Source organism: Periophthalmus magnuspinnatus, chromosome 11 (genome assembly GCF_009829125.3).
Source record: "Periophthalmus magnuspinnatus isolate fPerMag1 chromosome 11, fPerMag1.2.pri, whole genome shotgun sequence".
NCBI classification, from domain to species: Eukaryota; Metazoa; Chordata; class Actinopteri; order Gobiiformes; family Gobiidae; genus Periophthalmus; species Periophthalmus magnuspinnatus.
The window spans coordinates 24,765,668-24,782,292 of record NC_047136.2 but is presented as its reverse complement, the minus strand read 5'-3'; the positions used below and the strand labels follow the sequence as shown (position 1 = coordinate 24,782,292).

At 37.8% G+C, this 16,625-nt stretch overlaps 1 protein-coding gene across 6 annotated transcripts in view; it reads right to left on the bottom strand.

Moving 5' to 3' along the window:
* The window catches only part of thrb (thyroid hormone receptor beta), a 120,679-nt gene extending 104,547 nt beyond the window's left edge, over positions 1-16,132 (bottom strand). For 2 of the 6 annotated variants that reach the window (XM_055225555.1, XM_055225554.1), the window contains exons 1-2: positions 15,683-16,132; positions 10,058-10,191 (exon numbers count right to left, since the gene is read on the bottom strand). The gene's annotated coding sequence lies outside the window, so the exon portion shown is untranslated. Of the gene's footprint in view, positions 1-10,020; positions 10,038-10,057; positions 10,192-15,682 lie in introns of those variants that run through there. The other 4 variants (XM_055225557.1, XM_055225559.1, XM_055225558.1 and 1 more) reach the window with 3 other exon arrangements.
* Positions 16,133-16,625: the final 493 nt, after the last annotated feature.

The window sequence follows — 16,625 nt, the reverse complement described above, 5'->3', positions numbered from 1 at the left end:
ATGAAGTATGGAGAATTTTGATTATTCAGGTGGTCAAATGGTACCGCTATTTAAAGTGAGGTTACCAAAAAGTATAATACTCGCAAATTAAAAATTCCTCCCTCTATAATAAATATTGTAATATTTTCTAGCATCAGGCGGAAGCGGTGCTGGATTCCATATTTATAAAGGCTGGAAGATACTTGCCTTGGTAAAATGTTCAGGGGAAAAGTAGGTTCAGAATTAGGCCAAACAATTGCTGTAAGACTGTATTTACCTTATGTTTTGGCCATGTCTCATTGTCACAGTTGCATATTTATATCAGTTTTGTGAAAATGTTTTGGTGTTTTAAGGAAAGACTGGCACAAAAGATAATTAAAAACAAGCTAAATATGTAAAAATCCTCCAGCTGAGGTAGTCCTGACCAGGCCTAGCTCAAGATCTGGAGATGGGCCAGCTGCTCCTGAAAGGTACAGTATGTGTTCAATAACACTTTATAACTCTGTAAACTTCTAAACCTCAGCTACTATAATTTCTCACTCCTGTCTTAATATTTGAGCCCCATGCTGGCTTTTAACAGCAGGTAAATAGTTTCAGCTGGCTGCGACTGTACAAGTAAAACTGAGTGAATCATATGTCATATCGCAGACTCCGCACCTTCTCATTAGCATCTACAGTTGGTTATTTATGAGCTGTTTGACACCTTAATTGCTTATGCTGCAGACGTATAGAGTGAGGGCCTTTGACTTGAAGGGTTTATGGACTAACCCTGAAATCCTGTACATAACCAGTGCTCGCAGTTGTTTGTGACAGCTGCAGAAATCATGCCCGGACGGTTGTCATAAGGAGTCTTATCTTCCGGGTGACATAGCGGTCTTTGTAGGGCAGCGGGGTTATCGAAATATTGGACAAGTCGAGGTGTCTTATGGCTGACAAATGTGGTACAAGGGTCGTTGTCGTGAGGTTTTTGGTTTCATACCTACAGCCAAATAAATATTGACAAGTTATCAGTTTAACTGCTCATCTAGACTTTTGGCACATGAAGATTCTAAAATTAAAGTTGAAGTGGCTGCCCCCGATTATAGTCCATGCAGCTGAGCATATTATTTTGCCTCAGTAGATATATTGTAAAAGCAGCTCTTATAGGGTTAAAATTAGACTGATATGTGCTGTCTGCATCTAATTATTAACAGTTTAATTGTCCAAGAACCAGGAAGTGCACTGATAGCATGCTAGTTGCTGTTGGCATTACCATGATGGCAAAACCCTGCTCAAGTAACTCTGAATACATAAGGTAAGTGAGGAATAACTTTCAACCACTGCAAACTGTTTAAAATGCTAGTTATGTTTTCATATTTAAGATGGTAAAAATTAGGGATATCAGCTATAAAGTATTCTTTATTGGGAAATTAGTTCTCTGCATTTGACCCATGCTTCAGGACCCATTTCCAGATACTGAAAAGCAGGACTATCTTAGCTGGAGGATTGTGTTTATTGTGCATGTTTTGGGTAGTGAGTTTTTGTAGTAAAGTCTTTTTTTATATTTCATTTCATTGTTTATTTTCACAAAAATTGCTGCAAGGGAATAGTATAAAATATTGCTATTGTAATATGTAACAAAGTCATCCAAAGTCGCAGTTTGTCTCTTGTCATTCAGCCCCGAGTCTGAAAATGATGACGAGGATTCATTTCAATAGACAACATTTTCAAGGTCTTGTGCCGCTGGCAGAGCACACAAAACATTTAGAAAATATTAATTTGTGAATTAATAAGTAATAATGTGATTTTATATATATATATATATATATATATATATATATATATATATATATATATATATATATATATATATATATATATATATATATAAATCACATTATTACTTATTAATTCACAAATTAATATTTTATATTTATAATTATATATATATATATATATATATATATATATATATATATATAATAAATATAAAATATTAATTTGTGAATTAATAAGTAATAATGTGATTTATATATATATATATATATATATATTTATATATATATATATATATATATATATATATATATATATTTATATATATATATATATATATATATATATATACACATACATACATACATACATACATACACACACATACGTTTTTTATTTTAGTATCTTTTGGTAAAAATGTTACCTTTTGTGCCTTTAACCAAGGATACACCTCCTGCCAAAATCTTTACCTTGATTTTGATACTAAGGAGCAGACTCAATACTCAATACAGATTGTACCAAGATGCAACACTCTTTAACAGAGCTTCATCTTTTGCTTCCTCTGATAGAAGATCATAACCATTCAGGAAATTACTGACCTGTTTATGTAATTTATTTCAATATTGATAGATGTTCAATTTCATATTTAGTTATGATAATTTCCAGATCAATTGGCATCTGCTTTTCAAATTTTTTCTCTTTTACAACCTTAGTCTCGAAAAGGCAGGCAGCAAAAGCAGCGACTGGCACACTGGAAAAACATCCACCCAGCTAGTACAAGCCAACAAAGTGAAAAAAAAAAAAAAAAAAGTTTAAAAATGTTGGACTTGTACATTGCCAGTGCAGCTGACGAAATCTTGACTCCATTATAATGCAGAGCTCCACATGAAGAATTAACGACTTCTGCTCTCCTCTATGGACCCTCTGTTGTCCACATAATGTCTCTATTGTACCGTTTGTCCATCTGCTTCCATCATGGTGCATACATTGCTGTTTAATATATTGCAGTAAATAGAATGTCTATAAGCATAAGCACAAAGTGATAAAATCTTGTTAAAATATTGCACTTAGAATAGGCAAGTCAAGTCAAATTTATTTGTATAACACAATTCATACAGAAACTAATACCAAGTGCTTTACAGAATAAGGAAGACATTAAAATCACAATACAACAAATCAAAATAAAATTAATATTAAAAGAATGCAGAATAAAAAAACTTCAATCCTATGCAGAGCTTAACAGAACTGTTATGTGCTCATACTTCCTGGTTCTAGTCAGGACCCGAGCAGCAGTGTTCTGGATGTACTGCAGCTGTCTTAACACTTGTTTAGAGAGGCCAGTGAGCAGGACATTACAGTAGTCTAACCTACTGGAAACAAATGCATGAATAAGTCCCTCAAAGTCTACTTTTGACTGTATACCTTTGATTTTTGGAATGTTTTTTAGGTGGTAAAAAGCTGCAGATGTTATTGATTTGATGTGGCTGTTAAAGTTCAAGTCTGAGTCCATTATTACCCCTAGATTTCTAGCCTGATTTGAAGGTTTTAGAGAGAGAGACTGGAGGTGATGGCTGACATGTTCTCTTTGTTTCTGTGGACCAAAGGCTATGACTTCAGTTTTGTCTGAGTTTAGCTGGAGAAAGTTGTTTTTCCTCCACACACTGATCTGTTGGATGCAGTGAGTGAATCCACTGGTCCATATTCACCTGCTGCAGTGAGACATAGATCTGAGTCTCATCTGCAGAGTTGTGGTAAGACACATTATTGCTGTGTATTAACTGGCCTAACGGCAGCATGTAGAGGCTGAACAAAGGGAGTCCCAGGACTGACCCCTGGAACACCCCACAACAAAATGCTTCCTGTCTTCTAGATAGGACTTGAACTAGTTAAATGCAGTACCAGAGATGCCCACCCAGTCCTCTAGTCCAGGGGTCGGCAACCCGCGGCTCTTTCATCCTTATACTGCGGCTCTGCATGGCTTGGGAAAATAAATTTTAAGTATTTAATTTAAGTAAATTTTATTTGTGATAGTTCTTTTTTATTGTAGCTTAAATTGGAAGATTATTGTGATCTTGAAATATAAAAATAAAATTATATTTTCTTACCACACTCGTGGAACAATGTTAAAAACAACACTGCTCAGGCGTCACAGACACAGCTCACAGTTCTGCATAAAGACACAGCCCTGATTTTCAGACGCTGTGCAGAGGTTCAGGAGCAGGAGGATCAGAAGGACGTAACTTTCGCCCGTCCCTCATGATGCTCTAATAAGCTCGTCCGTAGATATATAATGAAAATCCTGATAGGAAATCGCCACAGAAATCTATTTGATGTAGTGGCGAGTTTATTATCTGCTCTTGTCTCCGCGATGACATATCACGTATAACACATCAGACACATCGCACAAAAGTAGAGCCACAAGTGAGTGAAAATGAGCCAAAACAAAAGTCTTTGGAGAGCTTTTTAACAAAGGGGAAATGGCCAACTGAGGAGCCAGAAGAGGAGACTACGACCTCCAAGAAAAAGAAAGCTAAATTTAACAGACAACACCAGGAGTCCTACTTAAAACATGGGTTTGTCGCTACAGGTGAGTCTCACGCACAGTCCCCTCTGCGTAATATGCGGGAAAAAGCAAATGAGGCAATAAAACCTTCAAAACTGCTTTGGCACATGGAGACTAAGCACCTGGGATTAAAAGATAAGCCTTTAGAGTTTTTTGAAAGAAACTGCGGAGCAGACTAGACATAATCACACTGCAGGTGTCATTGTCTCCCATCACTCCTCGATGGGTCCACATCATCGCAAAAAAACAAGTGCAGGGCTCCCTCTGATGCAGCGGTTTGGTGAGTTGTATTTTTTATGCACTTAACTTATTTTTGCCATATTTATCTTCCAAGTGTAGATGGCCGGTCTGTGAAAATAAAACCTACATTGTTCCAGTCCATGGTGCAAAAAAGGTTGGGAACCCCTGTCATAAACACACTATAATTGTTTACACTAAACCTAAAAGGTAAAAAAAAAAACAATGTATACAGTGTTATCTTCATTTTAGATGTCAAAAAGTATTTGCGGCTCCCAGTGTTTTATTTTCCGTGGAAACTGGGCCCAAATGGCTCTTTGTGTGTTAAAGGTTGCCGACCCCTGCTCTAGTCTCTGTAAGAGATCTCACTCAGATCTAACAGGATCAAGACTGAGACTTTGCCTGCATCAGTGTTCAGGGGAAAGTAATTTTTCACCTTGATAAGAGCAGTTTCAGTCTCAGCTGTGGTGGGGTCACATTGGCTTGGTCTCTCACTAGAACAGCAGGGATGCTTCTCTCATTCCTCTTTTCTCTCACTGGCTGTACAGGACCCTGTCCAGGCCCGTGCTGCAGAGTGTGGAGGAAGTTCTCCATCAGCACTCTCAAAGTTCTCAATCCTTTGGGCGCACACGTGTTGAACAGCCATGTGTTCAGCTGAAACAGCAGGGTAAATTTACTTATCTTCCTTCTATGTCAGGAAGAGGTCCATTGATGAATGTCTTTACCTTCACTTAATCAAGCTCCTTGAATAATTTTGTGAAATCAATTTTCAATACTTCAGCCTATTCCATTCTAGTGTCAACTGCACCCACATGCACAATCAACTGTTTAATTTCTTGGTGTGTTGACAAAACCTTTGGAAGGATTTTTGTAATCTCAGAAACAGTGTAACTGGGATAGGAGCAAGTTTGGATTCTTCTGTGGCTCACATCTCTGAAAGCACCTCACCTAAAAGCAGCGTATCTCTGACCTTGACATTTGGCACAGATCACCAGTTTACCTGTGCTCTTTTGCCAACTTCATTGCTCATGTTTTGTGATGAAAATCAATTTTCTGTTTGTATGTTAACATCAGTTTGTGACAGTGACAGTTTGTACGTTTTATTTTGGGTGATGTAATGAGATGAGCATTGTCTTATCACTTGTTGCGTTGGCTTGGCGATTTGGTCTTTAGAAAGTTTTGGAAAAGGCACAGTATCACTTCTCTGGAAGTAACTATGGGCTGCTTACCACTGAAAGTCAGCGGTAGCGTCCGATGAAGTCCTTTTTCAGATTCTAAAATAATTATCCGTGGTTGTATCTCATTAATTTCTTGTTGACAGATCCAACAATTCTTTTGATTTCTTCCCCCGGACATGTCGCTGGTTCGTTAGTAAAAAAAATGCAAAAACTGTTTAAAAGTCTTGGTTTACTAGAAAATCATAACTAGACAGATTTTCCAGCACTGGAAGAGGTAAAATGATTAAAAATTGAAGTAAAGAAGGAAGCAGCAGAGCTAGCAAGGACAGCGTCCGCACTCTTCAAAAGCAGCCTGGAGAATATTTATGTTCCATAGCTTCACATCTTAAAATATGGTATTATGTCGTTATATTTAAAAGAACATGTTGTGCTTTTGTCTACTACATTATGATCTATGACACCTGTGTTATATTATGGACATTTTAAATCGTAATATTTATCTAAAATGACTTAATAAATTAAACAAGTCTGACTTCGCTTGGTAAATGAGAGGGGGAAACAATTAGGACATGGTTAAAAGCTCTAAAAACTAAATTTTGCACAATATGTGGAGTGGAATCTATCAAATATTTGTAACTCTTCACATTTGTGCAATAGTTGATCCTAAACCAAGAGGGACAACTTAGGACACTTATGATGGATTGCCTGATGGAAAGTTTTATATGGCATTTGGATCACTAATAAAACAACTAATGTCTCTTGAGCTAAAATTTACAACATAGCCCTAAAATAGATTCATGGGTGGAATCCAGTCTGTGGCTGTTCCGATAAACTGTACATATCTCTTGGGAGCGATGCTGAGCTCTGAGCTTCAGCCTTTAATGTGGACTGCAGTTCCAATCATCATGCAGTGGAACGTATCCAAGTGCAGGTGACAGAGATCCCTGAAGTAGGGTTGGGCCCTGAAACTAGGTCTATGTCGGAATTGACTGAAAAGTTTCAGAAAGTACTGGTACCAAAATAACACTGTTCGTTCGGTGCCAACTTCTGGCTCCTTGACTTAAAATGCCAGCCTCAATTAGCCAATAAATTTACTCACATTGTTTATTTATTGTTTCATTTTTCAATTTGTTAAAAATTTTAGTTCCTGGGTTCGACATTCACAGATATGACACATGCATAGAGGTAATTCAATGCTACATACGGCCAAAGCGTCATATTGTTTATGATTAGACAAAAAAAATAAATAAAATTGTGACACACCTATTTTGTTAAATCAATGTTCAACATGTCCTTCCTTGCACGTAAACTGTCCCTGAATTTTGGATGGAATTTTCTGTGTTGATGACATAGGAAGCGGTATTTCCAGGGCTTGATTTGATCCGACGTTTGCCGGAACGTGTTCCAGTCTCTCTTAATCTTGAGCCGCCACAGATCTGAGAAATGTAATTGTTAGATCCGGTAATTTTCCTGGATGCTATCACCTGCGACAGAATTTGACAAGGGTTTTAAAAAAAATGTTATTACCGTAACCCTGCATTAGAATGAGGAATCGTCACAAATCAAACAACTGCTACAACCTCAGACCTGGCGCATTCCAGTGCTACTACATGTATTACGGTGGTGACTGTAGTAGCATCAAGGTAGGGGTTTGAGAGCATGCAGCTCCAACACCTCCGACAGAAGAGGAGCGTAAACGACAGGCAATCCCTGAGTCAAACTTGCAAGTGCTTCAGTGGACTTGTAGCACATATTTAGTGGAGTTTTATTTGTTTGATTAGTTCTGTATTGTACATAAAACAAATAGATGTTCTTGGCTGTTTTTTTTTTTTTTTATCAGATTATTGATGCATTTTATGAAGTAGAGGCGTAGAGACTATAACTGCCTCAATGAGCTTCATTTGACTGGAGCTGAACGCTATGGGTGACGTCATACTCCCTTAGTCCAAATCTTTATACCGTCCATGGTTAAAACGAACATTTTAAAGGTCAGAATGAGAAGCCTGGCAGCAGCAGTTACGGAGAGAGGGGCGGCCATTTTCCAATAGAAAGTGAATTGGAGCTAGAGTCAGTGGAGCTAGCTAAGTTCATTTATATATGCAGTCTATGATCTAAAGCCATAATGGACATAAAATAGGACATCAACAGTGGTCCTCAATTTGGATAATAAAGACACAGGTGCTCTTTGAATACTCACTTCTCAGTAAATAGAAGAGGTACAGTGGATTGTGTCTGTGGTGAAGAACACAAACAGCTCAGGGCATTCTATTATGTGGAGGAGATGACATTAATCAATGGACAAACAAAAGCAAATGAAAAAGACTGTTTGCAGTGTTTGGAGTGGAATTATTATTAAGAATTCTTGAAACAGCGACAAAATTCAATGTTCATGGCTAAAAGGTGTTTTATACATAATCGTCTTTTCAAACTACTTAAGGCAAGTGTACTGTAGACTTCAGCCCTCACAGCTGGGAATACAGAGGTCCCCCGTTTATCGCGAAGGTTACGTTCCAAAAATAACCCACAATAAACGAATTCCACAAAGTAGAAAATGTTATTTTTTTTACAATTATTCTATATGGGTTTTTTTGCTGTAAAACCCCTCACCACACACTTTATACACTTTTCTCACACAGGCATTAACATTTTCTCACATTTCTCTCTTGTTTAAACACTCTCAAAGTTCAAACCTTCATAGATTAAAAAAAAAAATAAGCACAGTATTATAGAACGAAACCAAATACTATACTGTACTGTAAATATAAATGACAGCTTTTAATTTTAATGGTCAATCTACGAGGTTGGACACATAAGAAATCATTAATGGTGACTCAGGCGTATTTCACAGTTCCTCTGATTGTGCTCCACTGTAAAGTCTCGTAATGTTCTTTTTCCTGTAGTCACTGATCCACAAAGCTAAAGCAGACTCCATCTGCACGATGGTTACAACCCTTTTGTCATTTTTGTTAAAACTTATTGCTGCTGTTGTCCTTATGTTATTTTCCTCCTTTATGTTCACATGCAAAGTCTAAGATGGACACGCATCTTGCCGCGCTGCATTTCTGCTGCGCGTTTTCAAGCAGAGTGTTTCAGAGTCACACTGCTAGCATGGAACATTTATGTAAATTTGACTGAACACATTCTGTATTGTAAAGGAGACGCTGCACGTCCATTAGCCAATCAGGACGCAGGACACAATGTGCGTTTATACACTGTTAAAAAAAAGCATGCAAAATTGCACCAAAAAAAATAATCTGCGAAAAGTGAACCAAGAACACTGTATAGGAAATACTGAGTGTTACTAGGACTGGACGATTTGGAAAAAATATCAAATTGCGATTTTTTTCAGAAGCATAGCAACTGTGGTTAGATTTGCGATTCATGTTTTGATAATAGGATTCCGTTCAAAGTTCACATTTTAAAAGTATCCAGAAGAATTGACAAAAAATAAATTTGAACTGACTGAATACAAGAATCACATTTCAGAACATGTTTGTACAGATCAACAGTTTTTATGCAGAATACAGATATTTTGTCTTTTGTGGAGCCTTTGCGATTTGCTAATTGAGTTCGATTACACAAAAGTCACTAGATTAAATGATGTGCAAAATAACTTTGTAGTAGTCTATTCTGTAGTGGAGGTGAATTTTGACCACTGTAATCATCAAAACGCTAAAAACTTCCTAAACACATCCTGGAGTTTCATCCAATGACGTCAACAAGTTGAAACGAGATTTGATGACAATTGTTTTATGAGCTTTTGTCATTTGAGGCATTAGACAACAGAGGGGAAGAGGAACGTATTCTCCAACAGGTTCTTACAGCTCCATTCACACACTGAACCGTACAGCATTACAGTCACACTATACTACTGTACAATAAATGATCCTTATGTCATACATAACCTTTTACTGCACACAACTGTACAACAACTCATTCTTACGTCATGACCCAATTATATTTACTCTGACTATAGCAACAGTAGGTGGCACAACACCTGCATGATTCCATGAAATAACAGTTAAAGCCACACTTAAGAACAGTCTCCATGGAGAGAGATATGTTTTTATGTCATACTGTGGAATATTATAGCCAAAGGAACAACATCTCCATCTACAAGCAGAAGGAGGCCTGTCCATAGACTATCTGCAGGCTTAGGCACTGGTAACTCAGGTTGAGTTGAGATTGTATCTTTTATAAACCTCTAAGAGTGCATACTACATACAGTTTCTTTCACACTGTTACATTTTTTTCCATGTTAACTGCAAGTCACAACAACAATTGACACAACACTAAACATTCACTAACCCAAAAGGCCTTGTTATGTTCTGCTGAAAGGGCCCACCTGTGTTAGGTCCCCTGGGCCTCCTCAGTCCTGTGCACGGTTAGCCTTCTGTACTGCTGTCCTGCGGAGTCAGTGTCTGGATCTTGTTAGGTGTACCATGATACGGCCCCCTCCTACTCACAAACCTCCACCACCTGCACAAAAAACATGAGCGAACCATTATCGTCTAATTGAAGGTTTTTATAGTAACCCAAACACTTTTCCCACTGACTTAGCCGGCCTGTGCTCTGAAAGCCTCTGTATTATGCATTATTCAGGCTTTTAAAAAGTACTACTGGACAAACTAATTCAGCTCTGTTCAAATGAGTCAGGTGTTAAAATGGGGCTAAACTCAGTAGCTGCCAGCCGTAATTAGTGTGTTGAAATGACCCGAACAATCCTGGTGAAGATGAGTGGACATACTATGTAAAATCAACTTTTGAGCACGATATGTCTTCTTGAAAGATTTTTCCCCTAGTACTACTGCACAAGTAGATCACCATTTTAAATTCTGTAAAATGTTGATCTAAAATCTTAATATCAGCAATGGGTCCACTGAGTTCCTGTTAATTCCTGTGACATTACCAAGCAGCATACTTTTATTTACGTGTTTCTATTTTTGAAGAGAGGCTACAGAACACTGAAATAGGAGTCTGCATTTGTCAAATAACAGTAAATAAAGTACATGGATGTGGGTGGGAATATGGGGTACGTAAGCACAGGTGAACACACAAACTTGAATTTCTCAAACTTGAATCAGTCAAGATACAGTAACATACAGTATTTGTGTAAGATGATGAGGGAAACCATTATAACATGGCTATATACAAGTATATAAAACATAGCTCATAAAAGTCAATTTTGCATAAAATGGAAGAACATTTTCTGTACAACCAGTGGTAGACTTATAGACCAAGAGAACAGAACCCAGATACAGAACAGACTGTACGTGCATAAACACTGACATAGGTTTATAACTGAACTTTGAAATGGGTCAAATTAGATAAAATCTCATTTAAATATTTAGCTTAATATTTCTTGCATTAAGCCTCATTAAAGTACTCTCTTTCCATTGTACTTCATTTCCAGTGGTAATGAGCTCCTCCACATGTTACAGGGCAGGGCTGGAGTCAGTACTGGGGCAGCGCTGATTGCTCAAAATGCCTGATAATAGTTCAAAGCTTTATCATTTTTGCACAAGAGAGATAACATCGGGCTGGCTTTTCAAGCTGTTTTAATAATTCACTTTTGATCTATCTTATAATGTACAAATTAGCATTCAGGATGTTTAGAACACAGTGAAAGCAAGCGAGTATTATGCAAAAAAATAAATGACTCTTATGCATTTACAGGGAAGCATTTTAAGAGGTCAACTTGTTTGATATGACAAACATGGTTAATGAGTTATAATTGTTTATATATATATATATATATATATATATATATATATATATATATATATATATATATATATATATATATATATATATATATATATATATATATACAGTACAGTACCTGTGGCCCATATGTCATTATGCCTACAATTAAAGTAGCAAATTAGGGATGGGTGATATGCCAAAAAATGTAATCACAATTTCAGTTTCATCACTATTCCCATAGTAGCTTTGGTCTTGTGCAGTAACTAACGTCGTCTGCAATTTCTGAAAGTTCATTGGTTAAATCCACCTGTCAATCACTTAGATCCTGATGGAGGCCAACCAATGGAAGGAGTGGGTGGGGAGAAGTGTCTGAGTGTTTGAGCACAGAGCTGCGCAGAGAAGCACTGCATCACAATTTGATATCATCAAAATAATAGACACAAATCACAATTACATTTTTTTTTCACCTTATCCCCCAGCCCCATTTCACAGACATTTTAAAACATGTACATGGCATTGCAATTATTATCATTCTACAACAGGGTTAGCTAATTTATATTACCATTTGCAATTTACAATTTTGCATTCAGATCTCAGTTTTAATTTGATCATCACAATTTATCTTTCCTCAACTCTGAAGAACCAAACCGTCGTCGGATAATGAAATCCAGTCAGAGTAGAAATGTGTGTCAGATCACGTTTCACATTCCACTTTGGTTGAGTAATAAGAATATACCACTAGAACAGGACACATTGTGCAGTGTGGCATCAAAGAGATGTTGATTACTAAACAGTGCAGTGACATGTGCCACAGAAACAGTTATTAAAATGTAAACTAACTGCTTATCTCCATGTTCCATCAGCACACAAAGAATGATGGGAAGATGAAGGGGATGATTGCCTATCCAGCACAGACTACACACTTTTATTTTATTTTACAAAGATATCAGGTCTCGTACCGTATCCTCGCAACGTGATGGCTGAGTGTTTAGCACTCAGAGCAGGTTCGACTCCCGGGCCTGGGGTTTTTCTGTGTGGAGTTTGCATGTTTCTCCCCATGTTTGGGTGGGTGGTGTACCCCCATCAGACTAGGTAAAACCCTCCAGCCAAGATAATCCTGACCAAGCCTAACTAAGATCTGGGTCCCCAGGAGCTGCACCAAAGATTGAACCACCTCCAGTTGAAGGATGGGTCAAATGCAGAGAAATGAATTCCCTCATGAGGGATCAGCAAAGTGTACCTTAACCCTAACCTGTCTCCATGTGGGTGTGATTGAGAGATTAACCAGTTAGAGAAACACATTGTGTGTTTGTGTCAAAATAAGCATCGTGGCCAAGAGTAAAAAAGAAAATATAACACAGATGGCTGAGAAACAGCACAGGAGTGCTGCAGAACCAATAAGCAATGCACTAAACTGTCAATCTGATGTAAAAGAAGTTAAACATTTTGTATGACATACACGACAAATGCAAAAAAATGTATAAATGATAGAAAATGTATTGACTGCACTAAGTGCTGTTTATCTAAATGCAAACAGTTGTTCCAGTGTCAGGAGGAGAGGAGGTGGGCGCGCTCAGGTATGCCCCTCACATATAACAGCACGGCACCACTTTCTTTTGTTGCAATGACCTTTCTGCCGGAGTGTTCACCTTTAAATGGGAACTTTTAGCAGCGTTCATCTTGACATTCAGTGAAACGGCCAGCTTGGGATAACTCAACATGCTTTTGGGAGTATAGTTGTGACTACAAGATGTGTGCAGGTGATATGGAACAAATGCCCACGTGGATGTGCCTTTTGTAGCAACTAGGGGAGGGACATGAGTCTGAGACATGAGTCTGAGACATGAGTCTGAGACATGAGTCTGAGACATGAGTCTGAGACATGAGTCTGAGACATGAGTCTGAGACATGAGTCTGAGACATGAGTCTGAGACATGAGTCTGAGACATGAGTCTGAGACATGAGTCTGAGACATGAGTCTGAGACATGAGTCTGAGACATGAGTCTGAGACATGAGTCTGAGACATGAGTCTGAGACATGAGTCTGAGACATGGCCCTTCATCTGTCCGATGTGCTGTATTTCTGTAATATAAGCCATTTTCAGTTTGGAGCACATCTACTCCTTTTCCTCTCCACTTTTATATTATAGTGCCATTTGTAATATATCTGCACTTTTTTTTTTTTTTACATTTTAATACTTTATTAAGCAACAGGGTCACTGACAAATGATCGTTTATATTATTTTTATATTATATCTTTATGTAATAACTAGGCTATGACGATTTTCATTTTACATTCAATATTTCATACAGTGCAGTACAGTGAGTTTTTGTGGGCACTTCATTGGTAAAGAGGGATTTCAAAACTATTTATCTAGACCTGCCACAAAAGCACATTTTAAGTACATTATAGTGCTACAGAAAATGATTACAATACGTGATGTATAATATTGAAACAACTTTATAGCACTGACACTGTAAATCTAAAGAAGTAAAATTCCATATTGTAAAAATGTGGCCAGCAATAAATAAAAAGCACAAGCAGCACAGGCTTTAGTTGTTCTAGTAGCTATAATGTGTCATAGATTATAAATCATTGACCACCTACAGCTGAAATGTACTCATACAGGTCTAATATTATAACAAATCTAATACTGAAAAAATTACTTTTACAAAAAACAAGAGCAAAGAAAAGGTACACGTGATAATTACTGAGTCTTTTATATACTGAATGATGATACAGCCTAGTAATTACTGTGACAGACTTATCTTTATCGATTAAATGTTCATCGCTTGTACGCAGCAGTAAGCATTTATTTTTAAAAATCCGCAATTTTTTTTTTTATATCTACTACCAGTGTCATACAATATTTGACATCTAGAACTATTTGTACTTTATGCAGAGGGAGGCGGGGCATACTGCGGCCAAAAGCCAACCAACAAGTTTAGACAAAAATATGAATGGGAATAACCCTGAGTGTCTGCTTGCCATACATATCAACTTACAGTCAACATCCCTCTAAATGTAAAGATAAGCCTATGTGTCTGCTTTACCATTGATATAGGCTACATGAGGTGAACAGGAGCGACCTCAAATGCTCTCAACTGAAGAATCGACACTGCCTTCACGCTGCCTTGGAAAATTCCACTTTTCTCCCATAGGATAAGTCCGACATTAGTCAAAAACATCTAATTATGACTTACTAAAATGAATTGGCATTGTATTAATCTAATTCTTTCAAATAAGACAATTCATATTTGCTTGGAAAATACTTGGTAAACTTAATTATGGATTTGATTTTTGTCATTTTGAGTTGTTTTTAATAAGTTGGATGTATTGCGTGTAAAATTGTTGCGCCAAATTTGTTCTGAGTGAGTAAACTTCACTTGTGTTGTAAATAATTTGTCTACCTTAAAATGTAACGTGTTTTTTGTTTTTTTGGTCACAATTGAACGCAGCACTTGCTCCTGTCTCGTGCATTTAATGAAGATGGACGTTTGCTCCTAAAAACGTCAAAGTCACGCGAGCACGTCATTATCAGGGGTCAAAGGGGTCATTTACGTCCCATTTAGCGAGCAAATATTACTCCAAGAGGACAGTTTTACAGCTATAACTAATAATGCAATTGATAATGTATATTGCATAATAAAAAAAATAATTTATATACGTAATAAAAGTATTTAAAGGAATGCCAGTTAACTTTGTGAAGTCTGACACTAACGGGCACGCTGCGTCTCTCCTGTCAAAATCTTGTGCCAATTATCTGTCAAAGTAAGTAAAGTAGGCTACTTTTTCTTATATTCTTTAACTAAAATGCGCAGAATCAAAATAACAAAACTGGTCCTTTCTGAATAGTAAAAGTCCTAACTTGAATTCGGGACGTCTTAAGAAAAAAAAAAACAACCTTTATCTCCTGACAACTTTGACAACAAGTGTCCTCGTGCCTTCAAACGCAGTGTTGTGGCGGAAGCATCTGGGACATGAAGTAATAAAGTGCTGCTTGGTGTAAACTTGGTTTTAATAATTGTGGAAACGTCTAAAACCATGTAGTGCCAGAAGCAGCTCCCATGTGAACCACTTGAGCTTCGAATTACATTACAGTCCCAGTGGAGTTTGCGATAAAAACATGTTAAAGTGTGGCGGTAAAATAAGCAATTAGCAAATAATCTGAAAATGTAGTGCCAGGGCTGCCAGTCACGTCACATGTAAACGCTGTCACTACTCGTGTCGTGTCCAAAATATTGTAAAAATGATGGGACCTACCTATGCCGGAGGACAGTCCGAGTGTTACATGCAGTCTGCCGGGTGACGGTGCATTCCTCTTGAGCTGACGGTGTTGCTCTCTCTCCGTAGCTTAAGTGCGCGGGACACGGGCAGCACCGACAGCGCTTTAACCTGGAATGACCCGAGCGAGCGAGTGCAAGTCAGGCTCCGCGGAGGGATACGCCAGCGCCTGCCCGAGGACCGCCTGCGTGAGCCGTGAGTGAAGCCGGGCACAGAGGCGCGGAGCCGGGCATGAGCTGTCAGTGTGCCCCGCTCTATGTCCGTGTGGAGACACCCGGGCAGCTCAAACTTCAAAACACTGAGCCACAGACGAAAAGCAAACGAAACTGACAGCTGTAGCGCTCCGTACTGCTCGCTACGAGGACTCAGAGAGCCGAATCAAGGGCAGGAACCGAACAAAATAAGCCTCGCCCTTATAACAAAGTTTTTTTTTTCTTTTTTTGATGGTGGTTGGCTGTTATTACAGAAGGCTGCCTGGTACATGCCCACTGACTGAAAGAGAAGGAAACAACAGATTACCTAACATGAGTCCTTCTTACACTCTCTTAGCTTCCTTCTTATTTGCTCCAGACTTTAAAGTGAAAGTATGCAGACCCAGGTCTGTTTATTAGGATATACATATAAAATGTAGGCTATTGGTTCATTTTGACGTATGGCAGATTAATATTGGCATTGGGCTATTAGGCTGTTTTGATGCATTTAAAGGCAGTTATATTTGGTCATAGTGGCCAATATGTTTACTGTTGTCAATAATAAATGTCATTAATAAATGACTATGTCCAATCACAATATAAATATTTCCACTAGAGGAGAGGTTCTGCAGACGTCACTGCCTCAGAACAGTTGTGTCTAGATTATGTCACTACAGCAGTGTGAGGGATGATACACTTTTAACATACACTTTTAACACATATTGTTTTTT